This window comes from Eucyclogobius newberryi, unplaced genomic scaffold (genome assembly GCF_026437365.1).
Source record: "Eucyclogobius newberryi isolate DKJ021-1_F unplaced genomic scaffold, fEucNew1.0.hap1 SCAF_14, whole genome shotgun sequence".
Lineage (NCBI taxonomy): Eukaryota > Metazoa > Chordata > Actinopteri > Gobiiformes > Gobiidae > Eucyclogobius > Eucyclogobius newberryi.
The window spans coordinates 23,878,905-23,891,226 of NW_027315768.1; the positions used below are offsets into that span (position 1 = coordinate 23,878,905).

The 12,322-nt window shown below is 39.7% G+C and overlaps 1 protein-coding gene across 3 annotated transcripts in view; it reads left to right on the top strand.

Annotated features, from left to right (window-relative positions):
* Positions 1-12,322, top strand: part of LOC140359862 (receptor tyrosine-protein kinase erbB-4-like) — a 338,304-nt gene that overhangs the window by 313,335 nt on the left and 12,647 nt on the right. The gene's annotated exons all lie outside the window — the stretch shown is intronic.

The window sequence follows — 12,322 nt, forward strand, 5'->3', positions numbered from 1 at the left end:
GAAACAAAATCTAAAAATAAATGAAAAAATCTTTTAATAAGGCACTCAACCCCAAGTAGGGGTGTAACTCCAGAGAGAACGCAATCACATCTGAGTGAATGAAACATGTTATTAAAGTCTTAATGATCCTAACCTCTGCAATTTTCAGCACGGTGCAATTAGCTATAAAATCTTATGGGCTTCAGACTGAGCATAGTTCAACTTCCTCGGCCAATGGAGAGAGTCTGAGTGGTTATTACAGTTTTCTACATCATACAAATTGATGTTTAATATAGCAGCAGATTACATGTGAACAAAATGAACCAAGCCTTTTATTGGTTTTGTCTTGTTAAGATATGTTTAGAATTAGTTAAGAATAATGCCATGCGGTGGAACATTTGCCTTTGCTACAACACCACAAAAAATATAAATATGCCGTACAAGACTTGATAGTGACATATAGATATACACACGTCTACAGACAAATGTGACTCTTATCTGAAAACTATATTATACCAACTTGTTTCTTTGACTTGGCGCCCATGAGAACACCGACTTTTTTCTGTGCAGAGTCCTTATCTGAAAAAAACGGAATATATAAAAACCCGGTCGTTCTTTGGCTCCCCAGACGCCTCCTGGAATCTGTCACACCTCAAGGTTGTTCAGGAGTGTCATCATTATTAGCTGAGGAAACCAAACTGAACTATTCAAACCTTTTTGCGCCCATTTGTCCCGATCAGTGCGCTGCATTTAGCTTTGTTAACACTGTTATCATGACCCAGGCAGAACCGTCCTGTTACAATGTGGCTTTTGTTGGACAATATTCCAGCACATTCTGATACTCCCAGAGCTCAAAGGAAAGAAGGCCTACACTATTGATAGCTCTACATCCCATATCTCTTTGAAGCGAACACCATATGGACTGTTATGGTCAAGGGAAGTATCTGGGCTTCAAGAACAAGAGATGCTCTGTGCAGCAGGGATGTTCTGTTCTGGGGAAAAACAAAATGGGAACGTAAATTCTTAGAAACATTAAGTGACATAATTTCCTCTGCAAATATCGTAATATCCTGCATTACTCTTTATAAAACTATGCAGTATATGTACTATTCTGAAATGTATTTGATTCTTGTATTAGTTTTCATTTTCTTCTCTCAAACGTTAATGCTTCTGGATGTGTTTGAATATGCACTTTGAAGATAATCTATTTAAACATAATAGATTGTAAATATTATCGCAATCACAATGCATGAAAACCCTACATTGTTTATTGTTGAATAGTTTAAATATATCCATTATTTCACACGATATGAAAGGTAGACTTTACTGTGTCCTCTGCTTCTGACCCTTTCTTCAAACAGAAAACACATCCAAACTCTTAGAATAATTGCTCATTACTTTGGCAGTACATTGAATAGTGAAACGTATACTGTCCATATTGTAGATCTTTCTTTGAAACTAAATTCATGGATAGTTTATTTTGGGTTTAGCAGACAATCTATGACTTGCATGACTATCAACAGTTGCTCAGTCAATTCAAAATTCATACATTTCTGCACATATTTTCACGATAGAGTGAATAACTTAAGGCATTAGATCGAACAACATTTACCTAAGAGCTTTCTCATTTGCGTCTATTGCTGCCTCCCCTTTACAAACATCCTCGGGCAATCCTCGCTCCCCAAACAGACGGCTGCGCCTACACCACCGTCCCCTGTCTTCAGATATAGATATCAAACCCAGCCTTACTCAGCTGCTGACTCAGAACTCCTCATGTTAGCAGTGTGCCAGGCATTAGGGGCTACTCCAATACGATTAAAAATACTCTTACGTTTGTTGTATAAGCTTCTGGCAGAACATCAATTCTCCCCAGAAACGACCACGTTTCACAGGACACGCCACAGGTTGAGTGACAAGCGTGCAATCTGGGGAAGAATGAGTTAGCGTTTCAAAAGGTTGCATAAGAAAAGGGTTAGGTTCGTGTTTACCGGTATGTATCAATTATATTACTAATTATGCATCATCATTTGACATGTTGTCCATTATAAACGGCAATACTGATCTAAAACTGCTTTGTAATATTGACCTCCTGTTAGTAACTCCACCCCCTTACAGTGGCATAGGGGGTAGGTGAAAACTGGGAATCTCTGGAGCCTCATTTGCAAAGAAAATACAGAATTACTTAAACACTCACGAATCAATTAAGAAAATACAACTTTGAATAAACTAATGTTAAGGAAATAATCCTCTTACAACGTTAAAAGCTCATTAAACTTGATTTCATCCCCTTAAAGGAAATATTATTTTTATAGAAGAAAACATGTCACAAAACAGCAAAATTATAAAATGTTTATATTTTGAATACAATTTTGAGTTCAAGTGTTGCCATTCATGGAGATTTTCTCTTCACCCAGATCAAGTTACATTTTATAGACACCTTTATAGTCAGTGCATCAATGTAAAAACAAATCCAAACACAAAGTGTGTTGCTAAGACGCAGAGGTTTGATGAATAGTCACACAGCATTAGGAGATCAGGTGTCCTCTTCAGACTGGTGCTGTATCCTCTCATTCCCTGTGTTTCCTGTAGAAGTACTTCACATCTGTAGAAGTACTTCACATCTGTAGAAGTACTTCACATCTGTAGAAGTACTTCACATCTGTAGAAGTACTTTATATCTGCAGCTGCTCTGAATATGAACACGGCTTCTGATCCTGACAAACTGCATTCAGCATGACTCACCTACTGCTTGGCATTTCTACTTAGAAAATGAATTTAATTTATGAATCTGTTTGAATATTTTATAGCTTTGTAAGCTGCCTTTTTCTGTAAATGTATTCAAATTATGTTGGTTTTAAAGCAAACAAAGTCATTGACAATAATTATAATTTACTTTAAATAAAAGCAAATTAATAAACATGCAAAGCTTAGTTATTACCTTCTAGGGTCATTTGAAACCATGCCCGTGCAATTAATCATGTATAAAGCTGTGTATTACTAATATAAAAGTCTAAATGAAAAAGTACAGCCATTTGAAATGTATGATTCTTTATTTTCTCTGAACAAAACAAAGCACATGAGAGAGAATATAGTCCCATATGTCTGTCAAATGTGTCCAGTTCTAAACTAGGTGGAAATGTATCTATTTTTCTGATGACATTTATAATTCTTGTCCAATCCTTGATTTATTGTTTCAAAGGTATCCATCTGTTGTGTCCATGGCAGGAGTTTTTGAGACCCAGATCCAAAGTTCTGCACACCAAAAGCATCCTGCGGTGCCTTTTTAATCACAAAAAGTGGGACTCTCCCTAAACACATGATAATGATGGGCGTTCTTCCTACTTCAAAATACATACTACCTGCTAAAAGTACTGTTATATACAAGCAATGCAAGTGATTTGTAGATACATTGTGTTTTAATTGCCACTATTTGGGCCTGTCCTTATTAGACAGGACAAGTGAGTGTGAAATGGGGATGAGAGAGAAGGGAGGACATGCAGCAAATTGTCAGAGTCAGGATTCGAACTCTCGACATTGCAACCGGCTGCACATGGAGCCTGGCATATGTGCTGTGCCTTAACCGCTCGGCCACTGGGCAGCACGTGTTGCCACTGAAACAGTAAAATAGAGATAAATCGCAGTATGAATCCTTTGCCCAATACAATAACACATCCATCTGGTGTCTCACTCCTCCTCCACCTCTCGCCCCTTGGCCCTCCCAGCTCCTGTCAGGGACCGGCCCGGGACAAGGTCATGTTGTTGGCGTGTGTTGTAGCTCTGCCACCTGATCCCAAAGGTGCCTGCAGGACCAAGTACTGGCAGGGTGACATAATGGAAACCAGGATGGGTGCCACAATCTGGGTCACACTTTCAGAACTGCTAAATCAAGTACATCTGTCGCCTCCTCTGACTTAAATCAAATTATGGCTTGTTTGAAACAGGGTTGCATAATAGTGTAACCTGGCATAAAAAGAACCGTTTGCATAAATACATGATTGCATTTGCATGGGAGGATGTGTTACTTTATGCTCATCAGTGTTTGTCTGTTATGGGGCATTCATGAGCTTAAGATTGCATAATAAACAGATTTTTAAACATTCATTCCTTTTTCTGAAGTGAACGTTTTGAATTAACCTTTTTTTTTTCCATTTTACCTACCACATTATACTATATTATAGGAAAGCTAACAACTTGGTCACAATCTGATTACCGTTTCTATATGTTTTATGTTAAAGAAATGTTCAATAATCCTGAATGTACATGTGATTTTCTGTAGTTTAGTGCTAAATCGAACTCCATTAATAGGGAATTGGGCATATTATCATGAGAAGAATGTTAATCACATAAGAAGTAACCGCAGTGATCGTATTACATTACCTTAACATTTAAAACTCACAGCGTGGCAAATAAGTAACCTGGTATTTTCTCTTGTACAAACGGTTGGAGAAACTGAATAAAGTTTCCCTGGATTTACTTGAGCAAGAATCGTGTGACTTTTATTCAATTGCGAATGGTCCACTCCAAATCTCTTTTCTGACCCATTATTAAGACAGGAAACAGCCGAAATGCAACTTTTTTATTTAACAGTCACATTTAGACTGTGTGAAAACCAAACCAAAGTAATGGATTACTAACATTTTATCAAGTTACAGCCATTTTGTGTGTATTAGAGCTTCATTTAATCAGCTTTTTGGTGTAGGTCTGGCTCAGTATTTGGCCATTGTGAACCCGTCATGCTTTATGCTAACAGGCCTATGTAGTTGCTCTCCAGTGGTGCTATTTTAGACACATAAACAACATATTGCTCATGTTCTCTTTCTTTCTTCAGCTCTTCCAGGTGCCATTTTGCAGTCGTCTTCATGCTTTGTCAGCCAATTACCCAATCTTACTATTCTTAGGTCTTCTTAGGTCTCCACAACCCTGTCTGTAAAAAAAAATTACCATGGCAACTAGGGCTGTATCTAATGGTTATTTGGATTATCCATTACTCTAGCTATTGATATTTCCATTAATCTATTAGTTCTGTAGAGATTTGTTTTTGCCCATTTCACATTTTCAAAGTGTCATTTGGAGGCAATTCTTGCTCTTTCTGATCTATAAAATCTTCTTGCAGCACGTGGGATGTTTCAGAGTCTGTGTAGACCAGTTAACAGGTATTCAATTCCCAATTAGTGGATGATTATTTCAGCATTGATTAGTTGGGATTAATTGATTAACTTGTTTCAGCCCTAATGGGATCTCACATTGCATCTTCCATTGTACAAGATAAAGCCACATCCAAATCTGTCCTTGTTTCTGGGCGGTTTCTGTGTGCAAATCCCATTGACTAATATTAAAGCTGTACAACCCGATTATTCCTGCTTTCAAACCGTGATAAAGGATGACTTAGAGTGTCACTGACCCAACTTGTTTCTATCTTCCACTCTTACTCTAAATGTCAAGACTTTTTTGCTTGCTGTCTGTCTGTCTGTGCACCTCTCTGTGCATAACTTGCTGCTACATCATTGTTCTGTAAGATATTTGTTGGATATTTCTTACTTTGCCGAGGTGAGATTCCCTCCCTCTTCTGTAGGTGGTGAGGTCAAATGCACCACTTCATGCATTAATTCATAAGAGCCAACTGGACGAAGGGCTGCGGTCATATCAGCTCAACCACTGGTTCTCCCCATCCAGATCCAGATGTTCACTTTTACATTTATGGTCACCACTTCCACGCTGCATTTATTATCCAGCTTGTCCCAAACTGTTTTGAGCTTATCAACAAAAATGATAACAGGTGTCAGGAAATTATAGTTGATACATGTCTCACAAATAATATATAAGCTTTGCCATAATTTTGAACTATGCAACTTCAAACTGTCTGTTTTTCAACCTTTCAGATACAAGATTGTGCAAAGCGTGTTTTGGCAGCCACAGTTGATGGATGTGATGTCCAACCTGAAGGCGGAAATGGCAAAAATAAAATAAGGATTTCTACAGAGGGCAATAAATCTTAGGCCCCACTTTCAAGCTCAGCTTTAAAGCAAAAGACACATTTATAGTTAACTTCCACTCAGCCACTTATGGACATACTCAGAGTCTTTAAAACGGTAAAACATGCATAAGTGTAAACAAGTGTACAGGAAGTAGAAAAAGGCAGGAGTCATCATGTTTAGACTTGAGATCAACCAAAACAACGGATTATGTTCTTGAGGAATACATAAACCAGGTCTAAGAATAAGTCTCTAGAATGCACTTTTGATCCACAAACAGGGTGCATTGTTCCTAGGTGGTTTGTAAGACGTTGGAAACAAACACTGTTTTTGCAAAGCCGCCTTAAGAACAGTGCAGGAAACGAGCAAAAACATCACAAGCTTTTGTACAGTCATTGTGACCCAGGCCTTAATTTCCTCATATTTTCTTTGCTCTTTGGCAAATGCTGCTATTTCTTCTCTTTAAAAGTGGTTAGAGAAGTATTGGGTGTGTGTCAGCTGAAAATAAGTCTGAGGTTTTTGGCAAGTGATTAATTTCATCATTCTTATGACCTGCTGACTCAAATACATAAGACGTTCTTGAAGCCATTCAATCTCAGTAAATGGTCGAAAAGACTAAGGAAGTGATTTTACTACTGTGTAGTGTAGCCTTGGTGCAGGATGCATCACCTGCTTGTGTCCATCTCCAGTTGTTATTCCAATTGCCTGAAATGTTCCACAGTATGACATTAAACTTGTCTATCTTACAGTTTGTTAGAGTTTTTTTTGTTTTTGTTTTTTTGCATAAATAAAAATCACATTTAAAAAAAACTTTCCAGGTAGTGAAGTAACGTCTCCATGACCCTCTACCAGAAAACGTTACATAGTCCAGCTAACTTTAATCTCAAACTTAGAGCTTGCTCATTTCATCATCACCTAGTGGTGGTGGTGGTAGTAGGTGGTAGTAAAAGTGGATAGTAGTTAGTAACAGTAGTAGTGATCATTTTACCTCTGTCTTACAGTGTCACTCCACTTGTTTCTTGGTGAATACTTAGTTTTATCGTTTTGTGCTGCCTGGCGTTTCACATTGATCACAGAGATGAACGTACCCGTACAAGGCTTTCCCTGGCGGAGCGCTAACCCACTCTGCGCAAAGACAAATTGTTCCCATTCACCTTGCCCCTGATGCCATTTCCTAAATTCAGCCTGACACAGGAGCTCACAATGAAATGAAAGCCCACCACTTTCATCATTATTGTATTAAGGCTTCCCCTCCGCTCTCCCACATCCCTCGTCTTGGTTTCAGCTCATTCCTAAAACAGTGAATCACCTCAGTGTTCCCAATGGCACCATTTTTATATCCACAACATACATTAAACATGCGCCGTGTCAAGCAGATGCAGCGCTAGTATCACCAAACCCCTCACCATTATTCACAATAGATAACAGAAAAGAGGCTGCATAAACAGCTCCTGCCCCACTTTGAAGAGCGACTCGGGCTGTGGAAACAAATAAAAGGGTCTAAGTCCAGAGTTGGAAAGTCAGGCTTTGCTGTCGAGGAGTCAGTGTTCAGAACAGAGTGACTCCAGTTGACAGTAATTACACCTTCTGTCCTGCTCTCCATTAGATGCACAATATATCACACCTCACTTTGCTGCTCAAATGAAAACGAAATATAGTTCTCATAGATGACTACCTGTAATTTGGTCTTTTTTAAGCTATATTTAAAGGTGCTCTATGTAACTTTACTTTGACAGTAAAAACACATGTTGATTAATTCATGACACAAAAGATAGACTTCCAGGCACAACAATCACATTTCCATGGAGTCAAGTGGCAGACTTATTAGAAATATGATATAGTGCATCTTTATGTTGAAGCACAGATGGCAGTTGACTGAAAGAGCAATAGCAATATCTTTTTGAATCGTGATATTTACTATTTGATGGACCAATGTGATGATGATGATGATGATGTAAAATGATGTAAACATGTGTGCACAAGCTTTAGAAATAGTAGTCCGGGTTTGAGCCAGCTGAGGTGGCTCGGGCATCTGTTCCGGATGCCTCCTGGGCGCCTCCCTCGGGAGGTGTTTCAGGCATGTCCCACCGGGAAGAGGCCCCGGGGAAGACCCAGGACACGCTGGAGAGACTATGTCTCCCGGCTGGCCTGGGAACGCCTCGGGATCCCCCCGGAGGAGTTAGAGGAAGTGTCTGGGGAGGAGGAAGTCTGGGAGTCCCTGCTCAGACTGCTGCCCCCGCGACCCGGCCCCGGATAAAGCGGCAGAAGATGGATGGATGGATGGATGGATGGATGGGTTTGGTCCTGGTTTGATCCTGGTTTGGTTCTGGTTTGGTTCTAGTTTAGTCCTGGTTTAGTCCTGGTTTAGTCCAGGTTTAGTCCAGGTTTAGTCCTGGTTTAGTCCTGGTTTAGTTCTGGTTTAGTCCTGGTTTAGTCCAGGTTTAGTTCTGGTTTAGTCCTGGTTTAGTTCTGGTTTAGTCCTGGTTTAGTCCAGGTTTGGTTCTGGTTTGGTTCTAGTTTAGTCCTGGTTTAGTCCTGGTTTGGTCCTGGTTCAATTCTGGTTTGGTGCTGGTTTGTTTTTGGTTTGGTTCTGGTTTAGTCCTGGTTTAGTCCTGGTTTGGTCCTGGTTCAATTCTAGTTTGGTCCTGGTTTGGTTTTGGTTTGGTTTTGGTTTGGTTTTGGTTTGGTCCTGGTTTAGTCCTGATTTGATCCTGGTATAGTTCCGGTATAGTTCCGGTATAGTTCCGGTATAGTTCTGTATAGTTCCTGTATAGTTCCGGTATAGTTCTGGTATAGTTCCTGTATAGTTCCGGTATAGTTCTGGTATAGTTCTGGTATAGTTCCTGTGTAGTTCCGGTATAGTTCCAGTATAGTTCTGGTATAGTTCTGGTATAGTTCTGGTATAGTTCCTGTATAGTTCTAGCATAGTTCTGGTATAGTTCTGGTATAGTTCCTGTATAGTTCCGGTATAGTTCTAGTATAGTTCTGGTATAGTTCCTGTATAGTTCCAGTATAGTTCCAGTATAGTTCCTGTGTAGTTCCGGTATAGTTCCGGTATAGTTCTGGTATAGTTTTGGTATAGTTCTGGTATAGTTCTGGTATAGTTCCTGTATAGTTCCGGTATAGTTCCAGTATAGTTCCAGTATAGTTCCAGTATAGTTCCAGTATAGTTCCTGTGTAGTTCCGGTATAGTTCCGGTATAGTTCCGGTATAGTTCCGGTATAGTTCCGGTATAGTTCTGGTATAGTTCTGGTATAGTTCCTGTATAGTTCCGGTATAGTTCCTGTATAGTTCCAGTATAGTTCCAGTATAGTTCCAGTATAGTTCCAGTATAGTTCCGGTATAGTTCTGGTATAGTTCCGGTATAGTTCTGGTATAGTTCCGGTATAGTTCTGGTATAGTTCTGGTATAGTTCCTGTATAGTTCCGGTATAGTTCCTGTATAGTTCTGGTATAGTTCTGAGTTTGACCTGTTGGCAATACAACTATAAACGTGTGAATATTCCACTTCCCCCACACATGCTCTAACGCCGGCAGTTCTCTCATGACAATCACAACCACTTTTGCTGCAATTACAGGAGCTGCTCATGGGGTTCCAGCCTGTAAATGAGCAGAAACCAGGAGAAAAAAACTTTATTTGTGAAGCACATTTCCATCTCCTGCGCCTCTCCATCTATTCATGCTGGCAAATGAACGATCACCCTTTGCCAACTCATCCATTCTCCTTCCACTGCTTAATTGTCTTGAAAATTGAGGAGATTACTAGCCACGATTTATGAACAAATGAGAATCTGTCACAAAACCGGCACCGTACATGCATCAAGCGCACAGAGACGTGATTTTAACAGAGCCCCGCAGTAACTAACAGCGTGGCCATTAGCACATTAGCAAACCGCACATGGGCGCCGGTGGCAAGTTACATTCATATTGCTCCATGATACTTTTAGTTGTGCTTTTTGCTCGTGTTTCACGCTATTTGTCAAACACGAGACCACTTGGATAGAACCGTTAGCGATCGGGCGAAAACTTGCCAATTAGTGTTGTCATCATGCAAACTAAATGGTGCGTGTCACATTTGTACAGTTATATACTACCTTCAAGGCATTCAAAGTACTTAAGACCAAGGAACAACTCACCCGCTCACACACTCATTCTGTCAGTGAGGGCGAGGCGGCTCATGTGTCCTGCCCAAGGACACGGCGGCAGTGTTCACCGGTGGGAGCTGGAATCGCTCTGCCAACCTCTGTGGGTCTGTGGATCCGACCGCTCAACCTAGAGAGCCGGAATAGAATGTACAAACTTCAACACAAAATAATAGTCTACATTTAGTTGTAGTAGTTGCTCAGTATATTCTAAAACTCATCAGGAAACGTTTAACCTTTTTGTTCTTTTTTACCTACCTATTTACCACAAGAAGATAAGTTTTGGTTTGAATTGACTTATTTATTTCAAACACGCAAACTCACAAGTCAAAACAGCAGATCTTGTAGGCTACAGAGATTTAAGTTCACGTGCTCAAAAAGGAGTGGGAAGAAGTGTAATTTATTTAATCCAACCCACATTCCTAATTATAACATGAAAAGGCCAGTTTCTGTTACCTGTTAATAATGTATTCAATAAAGTAATAGAAAACATGTCCAATGTTGGTTTGATAGAGGACACATGTAATTATCCAGCATTTTGAGCAGAGATAGAAAGGTTCCTGAGTTCCACCCTCTCGACCTCAGACACGAACAAGGTCTGGTCTAGTCCTTGTGACTCTGAATGGTTCCGCATCAGACTAAATGAGGAAAGACACACAACGTCTGTCTGCAATCTGGAGGTTACTCAACACTGGTGCGCTCGACAGTTTTATTCGAGCGCTGCACAGTCCCGTGTAGCTGCTTTTACGTGGAGGAAGAGGGAGTGCGAGGGGGGTGCGCAGGTGTGTTCAGATCCCACATGTTCTCCCCCGGGAGCCAGCCAAATGAGGCAGTGTGATTATAGCCTCAGCGATGTAATCTCACCTCTTAGACCCCCGCTCCCCGCTCCCCCACACTCACTCTCCTCCCAGCTCCTCCTTTCATTTCAGCACATTCTAGATAAATCCAATTTGCTAGGGTTTCACAGCGGACCTTGTTTTCATGTTCTCGCACCGCTTCAAATCGAGTAGCTCCTGTTATTGCCCGTCGGTTTGCCATGAATAGCTCCATCCACAATGTCCAGACAGAAATAACTCAGCCAAATGGTGCATTCGTTTTTTTCTACGCGCGCACAATGGTGACCGTTTTTCAGATTTATTTCAGTGACTTTTTGAAGAACAGCACTTTTACTTCTGCTTGAGTGATATTTAGTCATGTTGAAGTAACAGTTCTCTTACGCGAGCAAACATGTTGGTTTCTCTTCCCACTGTAAGTATATGTTAAATGCTCTTGCACTTTACCTTTATATATTATGTTTTGTGTCTTCAAAGTAGTTTCTCCAAATAACTTTGTTTCACTCTTACTTTAGTTATTATTGGGGCCACCACTTTTTTTGTACTTACCCTACTTTAAAGTAATGCTAACTCTTGTTGTTCTACCCATGTCTGCTTTTTTGTTTTTTGCTGTCAAATCCAAGCACTTTTCCACCTGATAATGAAAAAAATTGCTTTATTTCTCAATGTCTAATCCAAGGAAATCCACTGGACAGAGCAGAGCAGCAATAGTTCATGTTTGGGTTGACTGATGTTGAGCTCTGCCAGGCTGGAGATGTAGAAGGAGATCATGGAGATGTGTGAGTGAGGAGGATGTATAGACCCTTTAAAAGTTTGTAAAAAAAAACATTGTAAATTCCAGAATGGCAGCAAAACATAACATAATGTGATTTCAATGGAGGAACTGGGATTGACCTCAGAATATCACAAAACATGTGAGTGACACCAGAGCCTGGTTTAAAGACATGTACTAGTGTATTTTACATTATTTCATTATTAAATAGGAGATTATGAAAGACAGTTAGCATTTTGTATCAAGGCAAAATCCTGATTTTGAGATTTAGTTGACAAATCCCACAACACTTTACCACAAATTGTACTGTACCTTTTGTGAAGCTCGAATACAATTTAGGGCCTAGAAATTCTGTATTGTTGCGTTTTATTTTAATTATGAAAACTTAAAATCATCAGTATTTAGATCTGATGTATTGAAAATGTGTTTACTGAACATCACTTGATTATTTTAAACTGTCTTAAGGAACATATTATATTTATACTTTAACTTTTCATGGACATTGCTCTTATTAGTTCATCAAGTGTAACAAAGCAGGATTGATGGCATATGGCACCATAAAAATAACTCTGTAGTGGTAATGATGACGAGCCAAATAAGTATAACTGCTAACGCTGTGATTATG